General features: G+C 43.3%; 1 long non-coding RNA gene across 1 annotated transcript in view; it reads left to right on the top strand.

The window, feature by feature from the left end:
- Positions 1-22,001, top strand: part of LOC146425468 (uncharacterized) — a 363,886-nt gene that overhangs the window by 11,980 nt on the left and 329,905 nt on the right. The window contains exon 2 of the long non-coding RNA XR_014846587.1: positions 7,064-7,437. This is a non-coding gene — a long non-coding RNA (uncharacterized LOC146425468). The remainder of the gene's footprint in view (positions 1-7,063; positions 7,438-22,001) is intronic.

Genomic DNA, 22,001 nt, shown 5'->3' with positions numbered 1-22,001 from the left:
GTGGACCCATTGTGGTGGAGGATATCCCCCTCGAGGTGTTTGCAGTCCTAGTTGGAGGGCGCAACGGGAACAAACAAATTGGGCTCTAAAACTTCTGGTTGCTCGAGGGGAAATTGAATTTCGAGGTAAGAAGTGGTGGGATATTTATGTCTTTGGCGTAAATCCCTTGTTATATTGCTATCATCCTAACGAGCCCGCTCCCTTTGTTGTCAACATAGTGGCTGGAGCTTGCCGACGCAGTATATCCTGGATAGACTGCTTTGCCCCGCCAATTAAACAGCATAATTGGTCTGCTTACACAGCAAGGTCCCAGAAAAAGGGTTATCTTGATCCTCCTGATAGAGACGCTTGCTGCCGAGAAGATGGCTCTCCCCGTGACTTGCAGCAACCAAGCCGACGGGCGAGGCAGAGGCGATGATATCGGAGAGAGAAACTCTCTTGGGATCAAGGGGTCATGGAGGCCGAGATGCCACACAATTGGCAATAAACGGGGTGGGACGACAAAGAAGAGAAACAATAACATAAATGTATGCCTCCACCTTAAATGGAAAAGCTACAAACTCCAGGTTCTAATCCTATTACTAATCATAGGAATACCAGCTGAGAATAATGCAACCTTGACACTCTCACACCACCCACACCAACCGTTTAAGTGGACACTAGGCAGGTTAGATAAACCTACCATAATACACACCTACATTATGGTAGGAGCCCCAGTTTTCACCGTCACCTCGTGTGACATGGTCAATTACTCAGCCTGTGAAAACCCAGAAACACGAGCAAAAGGATGGGTCGGACCAAGAGCCTTTTACATGTGCCCTAATCCAAACCCAGCAGACACTAAGAGAGGCCAGATTTGGTGTGTCAAACAAGATTCGTACTGTGCAGAGTACAGATGTGAAACTATAAACTCAGTTTATTCTCCAAGAGCAGGAAAAGATCAATATATCACAGTCTGGTGGGGACCATATGGGTGCAAACCACCTAGATATAACAAGGGACCTTCTGCCTATAACCCATATGCCAACAGAGGTTTAGAAGAACAGAATGGAGTTCCTTGTCAATTTGCAGATATACATGTGGAACAACCTGATGATCCAGGGTGGATAATTGGAAAAAAATGGGAATTTAGACTTTGGATTCCAAGCAATAGTCCCTATAACGAACCGGGAAATGGCCTCAGTCAAGATCCTAAAGGCCTCTTTTACATAAAAAAGGAAATAGTTCTTCCAGACCCACAACCTATAAGTCCAAACACAGCAATCAATCCGCAGAATGTGCTACCAGAAACTAACATCGCAGATTCAAATAATCTATGGAGATTAGTAAAAAATAGCTACTATGCTTTAAATGCTACTAATCCTAACTTAACAGAACAGTGCTGGCTTTGTTATAGCTCTAAACCACCCTTTTATGAAGCTATTGCTATTAATGGAAGAGAAACTAAAACTAATGACAGCAATCCAACCCAGTGTAAATGGAGAAATGACTTAAATATAAGAGCTGGAATCACCCTAGCTCAAGTAACTGGAACTGGCACCTGCATTGGTCAAGTGCCACAAGAAAAACAGAGTCTGTGCAGTAAAATTGTGGAAAATCCTAACAATCAAGGACCAGCGAAATGGTTGTTGCCTGAAAAAAATGCACATTGGGTTTGTGTTAGTGTTGGAATCACCCCCTGTATACCCTTGAATGCTTTTAACACCACAGATCATTGCATTCAAGTCATGATTATTCCCCGACTTACTTACCACTCTAATGAATATGTGCTGGATCATCAGACGATACCAGAACACCATTTAATAAAAAGAGAGCCGATCACAACTATAACCATTGCCACTTTATTAACATTGGGGGCTACTGGAGCTAGCACTGGTATAGCTTCCCTCGTACAACAAGGAAAAGAGTTTTCCGCATTAAGAACAGCAGTTGATGAAGACCTTGCAAAAATTGAAAATTCAATTACTGCGTTAGAAAGCTCTCTAAGATCTCTGTCTGAAGTTGTATTACAACATGGAAGGGGTTTAGATATTTTGTTCGCACATGATGGTGGGTTATGTGTAGCTCTAAATGAAGAATGCTGTGTGTATGCTGACCATACTGGAGTAGCCCGAGATGCAATGGCAGAGCTACGAAAAGGATTAGAAAAACATAAACAAGAGAGAGAGGCCACACAAGCATGGTATAAAAATTGGTTTCAATCTTTTCCCTGGTTAACAACCTTACTATCCACCATTGCTGGACCCCTAATTATGTTAATCCTAGCCCTAACGTTTGGACCTTGCATTTTTAATCATCTAATAACACTTGTTAAAAACCGGCTAGAAGCAGCCCATCTGATGATAATCAAAGCTGAACATATAGAAGAAGAGCTAGAAGAGGATGAATTAGAATGGAGTCGCCTGGAACTTAAAAGATTTAATGAACAAAACAAAAATGTACCATAAAAGAAAGGGGGGATTGTGAAGGAGAATGTTTGTCCATTAAATCTAGAATGTGGATACGTAGGCACAGCTGCTTGGTGGCTGCTAGATATTACTTAACCTTTACACCTGCCTAAGAAAACATGCGATTGCTTAATATTGCTTAACCTTTAAGTTTGCTTAAGAAAACAGTCTTTTGCAGAAATCAGCAGAAGAGAAATCGCCACGCTGTTGAAATTTCACTTAAACTCCCCGGCAACAGCAGGAGAGCATGCGCAGAGTACTACCGAAGCAGGAAGTTAGACCACATAAAAGAAGACTACGAATCAAGAACTGGGCGGCAGTTGGTGGGACGGAGATCCCCCTGTCGCCCAGCGCTGAATTGCCTATGCTTTGCTTGCTGTAATTAATAAAATTTTACCCATTGGAACTAAGACCGATTGGCGTGGTCTCGAACCTCTATAACACCGTGATAAAGAGAGCACGACGAGCTGAGAGTCACCAGTGCGCAGTTTATTAAGGGAGAAGCGGCGCGGGGGAGGCACACTGGGGGCTCTCGGGTGGGGCGGTCCACGCAGCTACCGGGTGCAGCGCACGGCGGGGCTGGGGTCGCGGCCACGCCACGCCGAGAGAACAAAGGGAGGGGGTTTTTAGGGGGAAGTACGGGGTTTCCCAGGGAGGAACAACAGGGGCGGAGCCAACGGGGCTCCGGGACAACATGAGGGACAAGCGGGGGAGCAAATGAAATATAACTAGGGAGGGGATTACAAACAACTCATGGGGGAAGCCCAGCAACAGAACATTCTAGTGAGGGCAAGCAGCAGGGGCGGTGATAGGGGCGGGGAAGCGAACTTTAAACCAATAAACTTAGGAAAACTTTCCAGGGGAGGGAGAGAGCGGTTTACGGCCCGGCCTCCTCCGAGTCCCAGGCGATGGCATCCTCGGCAGCGTCCCCGTGGATTACGCTGACCGCCGGCCTCGGGGACTCGGGATCCGCAGCATCGGGCCGCTGCACCCCCACAGTTCACTGTCTCACCAGGGCAAGGCTTGACCTGCCCCTTCCCCACACACCACACACAGGCATCTTGAAGTGTCTCAGAGACATTAATCTTTTCAGTTTTTGGCAGCTCACATCATGGCTCCAGATAGTGATCAGGACTACTGTTAGCTTTTCTTGGTTGTAAAATGGGGTACTTTTCCTCACCTTGGTGGAATTTTTAGCAAACAGAGCAGAAAGGAAAGAGGAAAACATAACTAAGACTCTCGTACTGTTAGTTTTTGCTTGTGATCTATTAGGCTATCTTTTTCCCCTCCCTTTTTTTTCTAGTTTTTGATTTTACTTTCTGTAAATCTAGATTATCTTTCAATTTACAGAAAAAATATGCTCACAAATATTCGCTACCCACAAAAATCAACAGACGTTCAGGACCTTTTTATATGATTTTGCAAGCTCTTTCCAGGACTTCAAATGTGCTACTGAAAAACAGCACTTTTAACAATCTGCTTCGGCAGCTTGCCGAAGTGGGGTCTGAATTACTCATCCTCCTCTCTCTCTTTGGTGGGAATTTTAGCAGACAGAGGAGAAAGGAAAGAGGAAAGCATCATATGAATGGTAACTGCTCTTTTAAATTTAAAATCATCTTTTAAATTGCAGAGCCCAAAGTTTGGCAGATTGGTTTATGATTTTCAGCAATTTTTCAAAGGCAGTATTTTCTTTTGTGGGGCTTAGCATTCTCAAACACTGGACAAACAAATATGCATTAAACAGCAACAGTTACAAATGTGACAATTACTAATACTTAGTAGAATAGCCAGCCATCCTTTTGAAACCTTTTCATTTCAAAATAAAATTATTTTGTTGTTGTTATACTTCAATTTCACAAATTTAGATTTAAGCCCATAAGCTAATGTGGTCATTGTTTCATGTGCATGCATTAAAAGGATATAGCTTTCTCTTTTATCTGGCTTACTTACCTCTTTGCATCTGAAGCCATACTTGCTATTACAATTATTACAAGGTTTTGCTAGGATAGCTGACTGTGGATAACACTGTTCTGGAAATGCAAAAAGCAAAACCATTTAATGTGTTTCATTTTGGTGTTGCTGCTTTTAACCGATTTACTGTATATTATATTGTCCAATATGGTTCTTTTGTGTCCTCTTTGTCTGGAGTTTCATATTAGAGAGGAGTCTCTGGCCCTAGATCTCACAGTCATGAGGGAAGTTAGCAGTTCTTTTGCTTCTGTGGCTTGAGTGGCTCCTTGTCTCATAAAGAGAAACGACGAGAGGGAACTCACGGCAGTCTCAATATGAGATATAAAGTAAGCTCCATTTTATTTCACCAAACGAGAAACTTATATACTGTTACAGATGTTTCTATTCATAGATACACACACACACCTGCAGTCTGTTCTCAAACATTCAGGGATCCTCCTGTTAACTCCCTTATTCTTTTCTCATAACACTCCTGACTCCCTAATCTTTCTCATGACATTCTTCCCACAGAACATTCTCAGGCAAACAAACCACTGTAGCTTGTTGGAATTTTACTGAGGCCTGAGAATACTGAAGCCTTGCTCAGGCTTGCTCAGTTAGCATGAGTTTTGCTGGAAAACTGCATTTTCCAACAGTCTCACGTCTGGACACACTTAGAAAACAAACTTGCACAGTGATAACACATGTTAGAGTGGGGAGAAGGATGAATTCTTGCCTCTTTCAATTCCCCATTGGAAATTCATATACAAATCAAGTTTCTAATAAGTGAGAAATTAAGATCTAATGAACTAATGTTTTATTCCTGCAGGTTAATAAACCTCTTTCTTCTTATAATTTCTTAAATGCGTGTATTACTCCATATGCATATGTAGAATTAGTAAAAATATTTACTATCCTGCCCCGATATAGTTCGCAGGATTTCACAAGCACCTACAGTTCTGCTGCTTGAGCTGACCATGTAAGAGGCAATGTCTCACTTATTTTAACTTTCTTTCATTAATGATAGTGTATCTTTCAAATTATTCTCTTCTAGTACTCTTGAAGAGTTACCATTAAACACATTTTTTCTCTAAGGTTAGGGAGTGTTCTGCCAATCTTCCCTAGCCTGGGTTTGGAGATTAATCACCTGAATGCTGTGCAGTCATGGGTTCTCCTCAACCCCCTCAAAGAGGCTGAGTCAAACCCCCTCGTTTTTCAATTCTAAATCCTCTTGTTTTACTAAACAAGATTCACAGTACAATAACTGTGCTGGTCATCTACTCAGATGCTCTTTGAGTTAATAAATCTTTAACTTGGTGTGAAACTTATGAGGTATACTTCTATTGCCAGCCCTCGGGCTTCATTTATTATCAGAGCCCTGGCTGCACAACTTTTCAGATAATGCGGCCAGCCTCTGGTTACATTCTGAGACAATGAATAGCTGCCAGCCACTGGATCTGGCAACTTCATGCTCTTGGCTGCCTGAACAGCCCGGACAGTGGCTGAGAGACACACTTTGTCCACACCTTCCTCTCAGCAGTTCTAAATTTTTTCTCCGCAGCAGTTAATTTGCATTTTCTCTAAGGCAATTTGTCTGGCTGCTTGAATGCTAAAGAATCTTAAAAGCATTTGAGCAAACCTTTGTTCAAAAAAAACAACAACTCAGAGTAACCCAGGCAGGAGACTTTAACTCTGAAATAGTTGATTATAAAATTTGGTATATCTTTTCTACAGACATTTTTGCTTTCAGTGTCTCTCTGCCTTGCAGATAGCAGTCTGATCCCTTATCAGCTGCTGCTCTGATCGTCTTTCTCTTGCTGAGGAGGGAATGCCTTTGCCACGTCCTGGTGGCTGGCCCTTTCTCCTCTGCCCCAGGGGCCCCACAGTTTATTCTTTTGGGGCTGTAATACCTTTGGCATCACCTTTGCCTTTGCCTTTTCTTTCACCTTTCTTACATACATTTGCTGTATCTTTCTAACCAGTTCGTTCAGGGGCTTATTCTGCCCTTCCTCCAGCCCTCACCCCCACTACTGCCTGGGGGTGCTCATTGTCCCCCAAAGTCATTCTGGTGACCCAGACAAAACTCTTAACAGACAATTCACATTTTCTAGACATTCTTTCTGCAGTATCTAAACGCAGCCCTTCCCCCTTCTATGCTCTCAGCAGGCACGGCCAGCAGCACCTCTGCGCTCGCTCCCGCCGCTCCAAAAGCGGAGGATACAGGGCACTGCAGCTCGCCCTGGGTCAGCTGCCAAAATTTTAGGCAAGATGGGGGAGGGTGCTGAAAAACTTCTCTCTTCCTTCTTCTTCCCTCTTTCTTTTACTCTACTTGCACGCTCTTTCTACTACAACATTCTATACAACCATATTTAGCAGCTACACACAGGAGTTCCAAAGAGATACTTATTAGATTCAACTAGTTATTTTTATCTTGCGGGCGTCCCTGCATAAATTTATATGCTGGCAAAAATACAAATTAACACAGGTAAAATTTTGCACACACAGTACATGCACACACATTCAAAAAAATTTCAAAAGCACTTGAGCAAATAGACAATATCTCTTCCTCTCACAATTAATACAAGTGCACTAAGTCTAAGCTTCACAACTGTTTCTACACAGAAAACACAGGATTTCAAAAGCAAATTCAAATGGAGCAATATTAGAAAGGTGTTGTGAAGCATGGAATTGACTCCACAACTCAGATAGTTATGAAGTAGGTATGTGTTTATTCCAGCTGGGGTGCATGGGGGGTAGCCCCTCCAAAGGCATGCACACCCTCAGCAGCACTTCACTAAGTTTATATTAGGTTACAGATTACATATGCATAAAGTTAGACAAAGCCTCTATACATATTCATTATCTATCCCTGCTTCATATTATAATGAGTTCAAAGTTCATTTAAATATGCTCGCGCAAGCGCAGTGTCTTCAGATTAATTGTGGGCAAGGGTCCCGATGATTAATTATGACGTGGTCGATAGTCTTCATCACGATGAACTGTTCACCCTGTTCCCTTGTGCATGCTCCCTTGGTCCTTGGTCTTAGTCCAAGCCTGAGAACCAACTCGTACCGGTCCTGGGGTCCAAGGGCGGGATGCTCGGTTACACTTGGTGGTTTCTCTCAATTATTTGGCTCTCTTCTCTCTATCCTCCCCGATACCAGGTAGGCACCAATTCATTAAGAGAATAATAAATGAATTGCGGCAGGCATATCTTAGTAAATCATTATCCAATCTCTGGCTCTCTAAATCAGTTCAAAAATATTATTATTGCTATTATCCAGCTTCTAGTTCTTTTACATTAGTAATTTCTATTTTACCCTAAATCAGTTGGGGTCTGGGTGTTCTCAATTCAGTAGCTAAAATCTTTCCCTTCAATAATACAATTTGCCCCCCTCCAGATACTCCAAACCAACGGTTTATATGATTTATACTCATTCACTCTTTGCCAGTCGCTTCGCTTTTCTCTGGCCGTTTCTGTCGCCAGAGAACGGAAACGCAGATAGAGCTCCACTATCGCTTCATGTCAGAGACACATCTCATTCATTCACACTCACACAGTAACAAAATAATGACAGACAGAACAAAGATCACAGTATGATGGTGTAGTAGAGTGGGGTCCAACCCCTTAAAGGTACCTTTCACTATAGCGGGGTCCAACCCCTTAAAAGTACCTTTTTCTGACAGCGGGGTCCAACCCCTTGCCTGGGACTAATTTTGGGAGACCCAGTCTCAACCCACCCTTGGGGACTAGCACCCCGGACCTGCAGGCATTTATTTTAAAAGTAGCAAATACCTTAATTTGGTGCAGATGGTCCTTGGTCTACCCCAGCCATGAGCCAAAGGACAGCTGAGCTCCCCCTGAAAATTCAGGGTCGTGACTGGGAGGTCTGCTTACCCCTGGATCTGGCAGCCGAGCAGAGTTAGGGTCCCATCTGGAGGCGCCAATTTGATTAGCCTCAATCGAGCCCAGAGACACTTCAGACACCAAGTCAGAGAAGTGGGTGTTTGCTTTATTTGATGCACTGTGTGTGTGGGAATTGTTTCTACCAAACACACACACCTCAGTACCCCCAAAGACACGGTGTTATAGGTAAAATCATGAATATTAATTACATTCCCCAGGATAGGAGTGGTTACACAAATCATTTCTCGGAAGTCATTAATATCATTAGCATGTGCACCATGTATGTCCTGGTGGTCTTTGGAGACCCCCAAAGACCCCTCCAGGGTGAAGGTCCCTCATAGGATGATTCAGCGATTTCTTTGCTGGTTTCAAATGCATGTTTGTACATCTTAGCTGATAAGCCATCAGGCCAGAGTTGTTACCTACAATTTGAATTTGAATTAAGAGTTCAGCCTTCAGCCCTGGACAGGCACCGTGCTGGTGGAAGGAGGCAAAAGCTCAAATAGATTTGGGTTTTCTATTTGACCACTCCTTTCTCATTCCTCTGCAACCCCACAAATACGCCGTTAGCCCTTTCTATGATTCCATTTGACTGGGAGTAATATGTTGTGTGGAATACTCATTGAATTCCTTCCTGTTAACCCATTCCTGTCCCTCCTTACATGAGAAATATGAGCCATTATCACTTTGGATGTGTTGTGGGTTTTTCCACTGAATTTTCTCCCATTTGTCGCCCAAAAAGGAAGACACTGTGAGAAAAGGGCAGTTGATGCCTGGGGGGAATGGATGATGGGCAATTAAGAGACAAAAGACGTGGCTGAGTGCCTTGGCATATTGTTGGAATGGTTCCAGGGGAGAGACGGGAGTGAGGTGGTTTTGGCAGTTTCTTAGGTGGGAGTGGGCAGTCTTTGCCTGCCGTGAAGGGGAGACGGTTGTGGTGTTTGCTGCTGCTGTGAGGATTGCCTTGTTGCTTCTCCTTACCATTGGTGGGCCAGCTGCTCACGGGAGCAGCGGGTGCACTGTGACTTGTCAGTGTCTGCCCTCTCCGGGAGAGACCCTCACTATCTGCGTGGATGCTTCAGGGGAAAAACTGGGCCCCCACTGTGGCTACACAGGACCTTTCTTGAGAACCTTTTCTTTCCCATGCAAAATACGAAAACAATAAGATAAGTTTTTGTAAATAGTGTTTTAACACTTGCTGTTTTTTCAGATCTGTTTTGATTCAAGACAGTGTGTTTGGAATTGGGTGTTGTAGGACCTCAGCCAATCACCCCGGGGGGTGGGTGACCACTGTCCAATCACCTATGAGTTTTTACCAAATATAAAAAGAGAAATTACAACAATAAAGCTTCTTCTGCTGCTTTGACGGAACTGGGTTCGTGTGCTGCATTCCGGGTACAACAGTGACACCCCACCTACTCCCTCTCTCCGGAGAGAGCACCTCTTAGCTGCAGACTGGAACCTTGGCTGCTGCCAACCCTAGGATACTGCACCGGACATGTGACAGCCAGGAGAACACCGAAACACACCCTCCCCCTTCCACCTTTTCTCTGTCTCCGAGGCCACCAATACCCCCTGGGGAGGCTCAGAGTTTACATCAGTGTGCCCTCTGAAGCCACCTGAGCCAACAGCACCCCCTGCCAGTTGTGGTCGTAACTACACCAAAAGGGAAATTGCTTGACAGGCGGGAAGAGGCTGTTATTGGGATTTTTTCTGGTTTCTTTTTTGTTGTTGCTGTTGTTTTTGCTGTTGTTTGTCTGTCTTTATATATTTTTTCCTAGTAAATAACTGTTATTCCTTTCCCCATATCATTGCCTAAAAGCCCTGTAATTTCAAAGTTATAATAATTTGGAGGATGGGGATCATTTTTTCCATTCCAGGAAGGTTCCTGCCTTCCTTGGCAGACACCTGTCTTTTGAATCAGGACAGGATTGTATAAGGAGTAGGCAGATTTGAGAACCAAGATGATAATCCCCATACTGTGTTCTGGCCATTTTGGCATGTAGCTGCTATGAGTCTGATTTAGGGGGCTAGAGGTTGGATAATGATTTACTAGAAGCTGCTTGCTAAAAACAATATATACCGCTTGCTTAACAGTTTTTGCGCTTGCCAAGCAGAAAGGAAAGATGCAAAAGGAATGCAGGACCATTGATGGTAGTCAAATCATCATGACCAGATATCATGCTTTTGGACCCTGGAACCGGCCCAAGTCAGCTCTGAGGTTTGGACTTGGACCAGAAACTCAGGGATCATGCGCAAGATGGCAGGGTGAAGAGTTCATCCTGAGGAATACTCCTTACTTCCTCCACCAGAGACTGCCCGAGACCCCTGCCCACAATAATCAAGTGGCACTGTGCAGGCGCAAATATATTTAAATAAACTTTGAACTTATTATAATACAAAGTGGGGATAGGTAATGAATATGTATAGGGGCATTGTGCAACTTCATGCATATGTAACCTGTAACCAGATATAAACCAAGCGAAGTGCTGCTGGCAGTGTGCATGCTTTGGAGGGTTACCCCCATGCACCCCAGTGCTGGAATAAAGCATACCTACTTTACAACTTTTTTTTGAGTTGTGGAGTTCATCCACTAGTCAAGTCAGCCCGAGACTACTTCTACACCTGTGAGGATGTATCAGTATCCTGAAGAGGGTATGAGTGGCCTCATGGAATCAATTTGCCATGTAGACCATAAAGCTTTTCCTTTACTAATGTGTAGGGTTGGTGCTTTAGCAGGATGATCTAATTGTAGCTTTAATCTACGCTAAGGACATTCTGTAAGGATAGTTTCACAAGTTCTCCTCTTTAGGGGCCAACCTTTGCTCTGTGCAGCAAAATTAAGTGCTTCTTTACCAGTGTGACCTAATTTCTGATGTAACCATTCTCCCAATTGGTACCATTCCTGATTTGAGGAATCTTCTATCTTTATCTCCCTGATTTTAATTAATTTATCCACCTTTCTATTCCGATTTATATCTGGTTTGTAATCCTTGGCATGGGGTTTAACCCATCTTATTTTGAGTGGTGTTTTTCTGACTATATTTAATAATTATTGCCAATCTTGAGATGTCTAGATGAGAGATCTATTTGCTTCCCAATTCAGTTATTCCTATTGGTGGAGCCACTGTGTGGTTCCAGCCCAAACAGCATCGGAGTCCACATAGATTATTTTTGCTCCATTCTGAGCTGCTTGAACAACCGCTCTTAACTCTCCTACTTGTGCACTACCTTCACCTTCTTCTGTTATTTGTTTGTTTGTGCTGATGCTTATTGCAACAGTCTTGTATTATCATTTACCATTTACCCTTTTTGCTGAGGCATCAGTGAATGAAATATCTTCTGTTGGCATCCCCTCAGTAAGGGGAGGTGCATCTAAAATTGGTGAGGGTTTAAAAGGTTGTTGTAATGCTAATGGATCTGCATTTATAGTCATTTGTAGTTTAGAAACTTGAGTAGGTCCTTCTGTTAATGCCATTCCTCCTGCAGCTGCCATTAGGTAGGCATTCCATTTCCTGACTGTAGATTTTTGTGCAGCTCCTTCTGGGGGAGCACACCCCTTTAAAACAGACTCCAGCAAATTAAAGGGTGCTCTGGTTTGTACAGGCTGTTTCTGATGTATCTTCTCAGCTTGTTTCACTGCTTGGACTAAAAAGTCTCTTTTCCCATTCAGAATGTCTCTGTTCTCTCTCTTTAAACGCAATAAAACTAAATACTGAAGTTCTCTTTGGCCTGTCAGGGCAAGTTTGAAACAGGTTACAGTAGGTACCATGCTCCGCAAAACCCCATTCTGCTACAGTAGAATTGTGGGGGTGTACTGGTCCCAGTGATCAAAATGTTTTTAATTCCAGTATTAGGGTTTTGACTGCCTCCTCATGTTCTGAGTTCCACTTCCACCATTTTCCTTCTCATAAAAGTGAGTACAGCGGGCAAGCATGATAGAAAATCCAAGTACGCATTTTCTCCGGAATCCCAAAGTTCCCATTAACTGTTGTAATTCTCTGATTGGGGCATCTGTATTTGTTCTATTTCCTTTAAAGTGTCTGGAGGAACTACTGCACTGCCTGATATCCACCAAGTACCCAAAAATTTTACTTCTTTACATGGTCCTTGACATTTTTCAGGTGGAATTTTGATTTCTGCTTCATGTAATGCTTCCTATACCGTTGCTGCTGCTTCCCCCACCTTTTCATGGTAATCATCTCCTCCAATTGTTGGAAAATACACCAGTTTAAAAATTTTGTATAACTTTAGTCAAAGGGTTGTGTTTGTCTTTACCCTGGGAAAAGGAATTTTAAGTTTCTTTCCAGGGCATTGTTCTACCAGGTGAGGTCTGATAAACTCAACATATCAACAGACTGGGAGTAACCCAAGAGATAAAGGGCTATCAGCAGAACATCAGCGGGACTTTAGTGGCTATCTAGAAACATCTACCCCAGACGCCACCTCCAGCAGGGGTGAAGACATCTGGTCCGGAAAGGACTGATAGGAAAATTGAAGAACGAAAAATCTAATTAACATCAGAGGCGAGGAGATTCGGATCCAATGGGAAACTAAATACTGGGGGTTTGCTCAACTTTGGACCAATGAACACTGACCCAATACATTTCTCTGTATTTTGACTGTATAAAATACCTGAAAAATCTAGTATAATCGTGTGTCATGGAATGATTCTCTCTGCACACCTGAGCTATGTGTGGATGAGATGATTTCTGTGGTACATCCTGGCCAGATAATAAAGTAATGCCTTGACTCTCTAACATTAAAAATGTTGTTTGAGAGTTTTTGTTTTTCCCGCAGTTTCGGTGACACAATTGGAATGTCATCTATATATTGGTGCAATTTCACATCTTGGGGGAGTGAAACTGTAACCATTCAGCAAGTGTAGCATGAGCAGTCATGGGTGAATGTTTATACCCCTGAGTGAGGCGTGGATTGACTCCACAACTCAAATAGTTATGAAGTAGGTATGCATTTATTCCAGCTGGGGTGCATGGGGGGTAGCCCCTCCAAAGGCATGCACACCCTCAGCAGCACTTCACTAAGTTTATATTAGGTTACAGGTTACATATGCATTAAGTTACACAATGCTTCTATACATATTCATTACCTATCCCCGCTTCATATTATAATGAGTTCAACGTTCATTTTAATATGCTTGCGCAAACGCAGTATCACAAATTAATTGTGGGCAAGGGTCCCGAATGATTAATGAGGAGCGAAGTCAGTAGTCTTCCTCACGATGAACTGTTCACCCTGTTCCCTTGTGCATGCTCCCTTGGTTCTTGGTCCAAGTCCAAGCCTTAGAACCAACTTGTACCAGTTCTGGGGTCCGAGAGCAGGATGTTCAGTCACACTCAGTAGTTTATCTCAATTATTTGGCTTTCTTCTCTATTTCCTCCCTGTTACTAGGTAGGCACAAAATCATTAAGCAAATAAAACATTGTCTTCAGCAAACAAATCTTAGTAAATCATTATCCAATCTCTGGCCTTCTAAATCAGTTCAAAAATTATTATTATTATCCAGCTTCTAGTTCTCTTAAATTAATAAATTCTAGCCCTGCCTAAATCACTGAGGGAGCCTGTTAAAGGTACAATGTACAGCTTCCCTGGTAAAAGCAAATTTGTCTTTATCCTCCTCTTTTCATGGAACCATAAAAACCAGAACTTTTATATCTAGTGCTGACATCCATGGGTGTGCAGCTGCTTGTAGTATAGCTGTTAGATTCACAATATTGGGGACTGCAGCTGTTAATGGATCTGTGTTGGCATTTAAACGCCAGTAATCAACTATAAAACACCGCTGCCCAGTCGGCTTTTTACTGACCATGGTGGTGAATTATAGAGAGAGTGCACTCAGGAAATTATTTGTTGTTTTGATACTGAAATGATTTTTGCCTTTTTTTCTTTTATATATTCTCTGTATTCTTTAAGCATATATTTGTACCTCTGTAGCCTACTGTTGTATCTGTGGCTAGTCCCAGTAGTTTTCCCTAGACAGAAAGACAAAACATATTCCAGAGCTTCAAGCCCCGGGGGGTCCTATTGTTATAAACAAATTCACAAGCTGACATTTTTAGAAATATAATATTGAATGTTTATTAGGAGAACAAAGGTATACAGCCCACAGCACAGTCTATTCATCTTAATGTGTACTTAAGTACTTTCTTTAACTGTTACATATTCATTAAGTCCCCAAAAAAAAAACTATTTACACTTCCACCACCCGTCTTTCTTCGATCCTTGCCCCCGTTCACCAGTGCCATCTTGGGTCCTCTGTTTTGCTGCAGGGCTGAAGGCAGAAATCCCCTCTCAATGTTTCTTCAGTTCTAATTCAATTTGTGGCTGACAGCTTCTCAGGGAGGTGTGAATGGAGATAACAAACTTCCTGGGATGCATGAGGTTTATTTCTTTTTATTTCTTTAGGGCGTCTTGATCTCTGGCTTTGTGGCTTATCAGCTTAAAAGACATTTATTACCATGTATTTCTTACTACATTTTCTAACATATTACAACTATTTTGAAGTTATAATTTACTCTTACTTTGTTTCTACTTAAATATAGTTTATCTTAGTACTACTTTACACAGTACATTATCACTTGTAAATGTTAAATTCATATATGCGAAAGTCAACATTCACTATTCACTCATTTATCACACTGTCTTGGTTTTCCCTGGCAACCAAGGTTGAAACCAGCTCTTCAAGACACATTTTCATAAACAAAGTTTAGTTCCCATCTGAGGGGGGAGGATTTAGAGAGGGTTGAACCGGGGGAGAATTACCTCTTATGTCTCTAATTGGTGATTTTTGTCAAATATGCTAATTTGCTAAACTTATAAAACTGTATTCACCCCATGTGGGGGAAGCCGTTTTGGGTATTTTCCATATTTGCCTCTTGGAGGCCTCCAATAAAGACCAGCCTTTATATTACTTCCTATACTAATATTATCTCGAATGTATGTTGTTTTATTTCTAGGTTCATTAAGGCATCAGTTTCTCCAAATCGGCTATAGCCCCAGAAACTCCTTTTCGTGCTGCAGCAGGAATTGGGCATTGTGGTACATTAGCAATTTTTTAATTAGGGAGTGCAGGTGCTGTGCGGTGTAAATTCTGAATTGTCAACCAGGTAAGGGTTGATATTAGAACTGAAGGACCACATGCTGCTGTCTGGTAGATGCCAAGTTTGACTGTTCAAAACATCCAAACACAATATTTTCATTGTGATCTTTAACTGCAAAGTGAGTAGAAGACATATGCTTCTCCCCTAGTGGTCATAGATTAACCTTAGTAGTTTTACACACAGCACTCATTCCATTCACTCCAGTGATTTTAACTCTTTTCCGTCCGAGTTGCACACTCAGCTTTTTGGCATCATGCAGTGTTAATATTGAAATTTGTGCCCCTGTATCTATTAGAAATTTTGTTAATTGACAACGAGGACCAACTAGAATCAGGATATATGGGCCATAGTTATCAATCCATGTATAAGCTTCTACTTGCTGGACTGGCATGCCCAGTTGCCATACAAGTGTTATTAATTTTTTGATTTCTGGTTTTGGGGAGCAAAAGGGTTATTATTCCTCCCTGGAGCTAATGCTGATGCCAATGTCTGTGTCTCTGTGTTCAGAGTATTTTCTCCCTGATTTTTGCCATCATGTTTCAGAAATTGTCTTGGTTTAAGACAATTTAAGGGGATTTGGGGGTTGCCCGACTATGATTCACGTATCTTCACAGAAGTATTGGTGTCATGTCTCTTTATTATCAGGAAGCAAGCATTATTATAGACAAAAGCACTGTTCATGCGACACACTGGTACATATAACTGGATAAAAGCTTGAGTTCACGCGCCTAATCTACTTTACTAATTGGCTGAGGCTCTTTATCACGCTCTCTAAGCATTAGCTAAGGTTCTGTCTAGGTAACTGCTTTATCTTTGTTTAACATTTTTTTATGATGCTCACATTTTTGGCTCTTTACATTCTGTTATCTCCTGGGAAAGGCACCTTAGAGTCAGTCACATAAACTGGCTTGTGCATAAAACTCCATTTATGCTGTTTCTCAGGCTTCCGTGGCTTTGCTTTGCAAGTTATTCTTCAACAAAGGGGGACAGCTAAAAGGAGTTACCTACCCTTCAGTTTTAACAAATTCCTTTCCACCAACAAGGAGAGATGAATCTGAGTAAATATAAGTGAAAAAATAGCATTTTACTAACAGGTGAAACAGCACCAGGCAAAAAATAACAGTACATAATCACTAGATACAAAATTGCAAAATCTCACAAACTCCCTGGGAACAAAGAGAAACTTAAAATGGTGGTGTGACCCCTTTCTCAAGATGGTGGCCACCACAGGCAACCGCGTGTAGGGACATGTTATAAATGAAATCCCGTAGTTGGCTTTGGTAAAGGGTTATGAGGTTTTTGTTATGGTTATTTGTTAATATGTTATGTCTAATTTTTAAGTGTTATGGTTAAGACAGAAGAGGGCGGGGCAAGCAGCCAATCCATCAGAAGACAATGAGCCAATCGGAACACCTGAAGGAGGCGGGGTTAGGGATTATAAAAACTGCCTCCCCTGGCCCAAGAGTGTGCCTCTGGCTACCGCACATCGGTGGCTAAGCACCCAGCGCTGCACTTCGCTTTGTGTAACTGCAGACACCCACCCTAAGCCTTGTATCATTATTTTGTACTCTGAAAAAGAGTGAATAAACTCTTTCAAAAGTTTAAGTAGTTTAAGTAGTGAGATGACGTTTCTCACAATTGGGGGCCTCGTCCGAGATAGCCTCAAGTTCAGCGATCCCGATGGACAATGGAGGAGAGGCGCCCCGCCGTTCTTTTCGGTGGCTCTGAGGATATCCTTCGGAATCGCCGACCATTGGTGGCTAAATTCCCGAAGAACGAGAAGAGGCTTCACAAAGCGAACTCAAACGGCCACAGATAGTAGGGAAGGGTACCCGGGCTCCTGCCGTGTGGAGTGTGTGGCCCACGATTCATGCATGAACCCGCTGGAGAACAGGTGCTGTGAGTAACCGGCGGGGGGCGGTTGAGAGCGACAATGTGAGGGTGTGTGACTGTGTGTGCAAAGGGGGAGCGATTGCAAAAGGTGTGATTGAGCTCTCAGGGAGAATCTCTGGGTGTCGGCAGGGTGAGGTGGGATACCACTTAGGAGTGTCTGGGGTCCAGAGAGTAATTGTGCTCTCTCCAGGTGACCTGTGTAGACGGGGCTCAGGTATTCCTTACCAAGAACCACGGACATCGGATGCGGCAGAGCCAGGGTTTTGCCGGGCAGCCACAGGGAAACCCTTTTAGGATACCATTGAGTGTCTGGGTTCCAGAGAGTAATTGGGATGCTCTCTCCAGGCGACCTGCGTAGGTGGGGCTCAGGTATCTATGTGTGTGATTAAATAGAGGGATCCCAGGTTTATTTTGAAAAAAGTGTGTTGTGGCCACAGAAAAAGTGAGAACAGAGTGAGTGAAGCTGTGTGTGTCTGTGAATTACAGCGGGGAGATTTTTCTGGGATTTTGGGAGTCTCCTGGGGGGGGGGGACTTTGCCTGGAGTTCTGGGAATTTCCGGTAAAAGGTTAGGTCGAAATTTTGTCAAAAGGTGTGGAGGCTTGGTCTCCGGTGGATGGGTTCTGTTGCTGTGTGTGTGTGCCGGCAGGATTGCTGTGTGTGTGAGTGCCGGTGAAAGCGAAACTCTTTCTGTATGTGAGTGCCAGCGAAAACGAAACTGTTTCTCTGTGTGTGTCAGTGAGAGGCAGCGCCGGGGTGCCGAGGGAGAGCAGACGTCTCTCCCCCGGGTTCCCCCCCGTGCGGGCAGCTGTCTGCGAGCCCCCCGCTCCCAGAGCGAGCCGCTGCGAACCCAGCTCGTCCTTTGGCTGGAGCCGCTTCTCCAGGGCGTGGCGGGCAGCGGCCGGGGAAGAGAGGGAATCGCCGGTGTTGAATTTTTCGGTGGGAATCACCGGTTTTGAATTTTTTGGTGGGAGCGCCAGTTTTGAATTTTTTTGGTGGGAAAGCCATTTTGAATTTTGAATTGTTGTAAAGTAACCGGCTCGAAAATGGGACTAGAGGGAAGCAAGATGCAATCAGAAAGGGAAGAAAACGAAAACATCCATATCTACATACCACCAGATAGCCCTTTGGGGATTAAATCGGCAAACTGGGAGAAGGACCCTACTACCAAGGAGTTAAATCAAGTAAAAATGATTCAAGCTAATGAGGAACAGGCTAAGGAGAGGGGGAAGAAAGTATGGGACCCCTTAGATGTGTTACCTCCCCTGTGGTCCCCTATCCCAGCCTATTTCCCCTCTACCAGTTGCCCCTACAGCCCCTCCAATTCCAGAGGAGTCACCCAATTACCCTGATCCAATTATTCCCTCCACCTCAAAAACAACCCGTTCCTTGGATGAACCATCCGGATCATCCGGCCCTAGTTTCTTGCATGAGGGACCTTATGCAAATACTCGGGGAAAACTAGCTCTCAAGCAGGAAGGTGAAGGAGAAAGGAAGATTGGCTTGTTCCCATTGTGGGAGGTACCACTTGAGGGAGCTCAAGGGGGGATAGGTTTTGTTAATGCCCCACTAACCTCTTCAGAGGTGAGAGCCTTTAAAAAGGAAATGAAAGGGTTATTAGAAGACCCAATTGGAGTGGCAGAACAATTTGATCAGTTTTTAGGCCCAAATATCTATATGTGGGATGAAATGGACTCTATTATGAAAATTTTATTTTCCCCAGAAGAAAGACAAATTATTAGGGCGGCAGGAATGAGGATTTGGGAAAGGGAAAATCAACACGGTCCACCAGGAGAACATAAAATGCCAATAATGGCCCCAAATTGGAATCCAAATGATGAAAGAGGGAGAAGGGAAATGAATGCTTATAGAAATTTGATAATAAAAGGAATCAGGGAAGCTGCTCCACGGACAAACAATATTAAAAGGGCATTTTTGGGCAACAAGGTAAAGAGGAGACACCAACAGAATGGCTGGGACGGTTACAAAGAGATATACAGTTATATTCAGGAATTGATCTGGACAGTGTAGCGGGCCAAACATTATTGAAGGTTCATTTTGTCACTCATGCGTGGCCAGATATTCGTAAAAAGTTAGAAAAGTTGGAAGGCTGGCAAGAGAGAGAGCTAGATGGTTTGTTGCGAGAAGCACAAAAGGCTTTTGTGAGGAGAGATGAGGAAAAAATGCGAACAAAAGCAAAAATGATGGTGGCAGCAGTGAGGAAAGGGAATAAACCACAGGAGCACACTGCTGATACAAGAAAAAATGGAGGGAATCCAAGGATGAGACAGTGGAGCCAAGATAGACCAGTATGGGGAAATTGCTTTGATTGTGGTCAAGAAGGCCATCACCAAAAAAATTGTGAACAACGACTTAAGGACCAAAGAACATTCAAGGAAATTCAGGTGGGAACACCTGAAGATTAGGGGTGTCAGGGGCTCTACCTCCTGGGGCATGAGTATCACATGGAGCCCTTGATAAATTTACAAGTTGGTCCCCAGGAGGAAAATTATGAGTTTTTGGTGGATACCGGGGTGGAGAGAACTTGTATTGGTAGGGTACCTAGAGAGTGTGTTATTAGTGAAAAGGCTATGAATGTGGTGGGGGCAAAAGGGGAGTGTTTCCAGGCACCACTTATTAAGGATGTAATCATAAAAGGGAATGCTCGACTAGGAAGAGGAGATGTGGCTAGCACAGGTCTTTCCCATGAGAATTCCTTTTGTGTTTTATAAATAAAGATAAAGTTTGGATGTTATTAAAAACAGTGTCCCAAGATCTGGACGGTGCAGGCCTGGCCAATCAGGCCTAGGGGGTGGTTTCTGACTGACCAATCTGGGTGACCTTTGAAAACTCTATATATATGATGAAATCAAAACAATAAAGGTCTTTCCTTCTTGCCACTGAGAACTGGGTTCTTTACTCTGCTAGCGGCTCAACAGCGACAAGGAGATATTGTTTTTATGCCTCAGGCAGGTTGTAATTTGTTAGGCCGAGATTTTCAAGTTCAACTGGGAGTAGGAGTTTTTCCAAAACAGGGAAGAATGGTGGTACAAATGTTACATTTAAGACAGCAAGATGAGCAAGAGATCGATGAAATAGTGTGGGCCAAGAGCAGTAACTGGGGGAGGCTGAATATTACCCCAATAAAAATCACCATCACTCACAAGAATCCACCTGTTAAAGTACGCCAGTACCCCATATCATTGGAAGAGAGGAAAGGGCTGCAACCCATTGTAGAGGAACTAATAAAGGATGAGATTTTGGAACCCTGCATGTCCCCGCACAATACCCCACTGCTGCCGGTCAAAAAGCCAGACGGATCCTACAGGCTGGTGCAGGATCTGCGAGAGGTTTATAAGAGAGTTCAGATAAGATATCTGGTAGTCCCAAATCCCTACACTTTGTTAAGTAAAGTACCACCACAACACCGATGGTATAGTGTAGTTGACATCAAAGATGCTTTCTGGGCTTGTCCCCTAGCGGAAGAAAGTAGGAATATTTTTGCCTTTAGCTGGGAAGACCCTAACACCGGAAGAAAACAGCAGTTGCGATGGACTCGACTGCCTCAGGGGTATACTGAATCCCTGATGTTATTTGGGCAAGCTTTAGAGGGGTTGTTACAATCATTTGTTATCTTAGAAGGGACCCAGATCACTCAATATGCTGACGATTTATAAGTGTCAGGGGAGCAAGAAACATTGGTGAGAAAGAGTACCACCAATTTATTAAATTTCTTAGGTAAGAATGGGCTGCGGGTTTCAAAACATAAGCTGCAATTTGTAGAGCAGGAAATAAAATATTTAGGACATATCATTGAGCAGGGAAGTCGGCGCATAAGCCCTGAATGAATCGCAAGAATACTTTCCCTTCCACCCCCAAAAAGCAAGAGGGAGGTGAGACAACTATTGGGTTTGATTGGATATTGTAGAATCTGGCTGGATGAATACACTCAGATGGTAAAATTTCTTTATGAAAAACTAGGAGAAGAGGAACCAGTAAAATGGACTGAGCAAGATGATGAAAAATTGGAAAAACTGAAGTTTAAATTATCAACTGCACCTATTTTGACTCTACCCTCAATAGAAAAGCCTTTTGATTTATATGTAAATGTTGACAAAGGAGTAGCGTATGGGGTGTTAGCTCAAGACTGGGGGGGAATTCGGAAACCAGTAGCCTTCCTTTCTAAGTTACTGGACCCTGTTACCCGAGGTTGGCCCACCTGTGTACAAGCAGTGGCAGCCACAGCTGTGTTAATTGAGGAAAGCCAAAAACTAACATTCGGGGGAAAGCTGAAGGTGCACACTCCACATGTGGTGAGAAATATATTGAGCCAGAGGGCTGCTCAATGGCTGACGGACCCCCGCATATTAAAATATGAAACCATCCTAATCCACTCTGACCATTTAGTCCTGGTCACCAATGGAAGCAGCAATCCCGCTCAATTTTTGTATGGACCCCCTCAACAAGAATTGTTACATGACTGTTTAGAAGTGGTTGATCTGCAGACAAAAGTGGGGGAAGACCTAACAGACTGCCCTATTCCTGGAGGAGAAAAGATCTTCGTGGACGGATCTGCTAGGTGTATAATGGGGAAACGATGTTCTGGATATGCCCTGATAGATGGCATCAAGTTAAAGGTAATTGAGAGAGGGAAGCTCCCATCAAATTGGTCGGCTCAATGTTGT

This window comes from Lichenostomus cassidix, chromosome W (genome assembly GCF_008360975.1).
Source record: "Lichenostomus cassidix isolate B80296 chromosome W, HeHo_3.0, whole genome shotgun sequence".
Taxonomy (NCBI): domain Eukaryota; kingdom Metazoa; phylum Chordata; class Aves; order Passeriformes; family Meliphagidae; genus Lichenostomus; species Lichenostomus cassidix.
The sequence above is the reverse complement of the archived record's forward strand: the minus strand, read 5'-3'. Positions and strand labels throughout refer to the sequence as shown.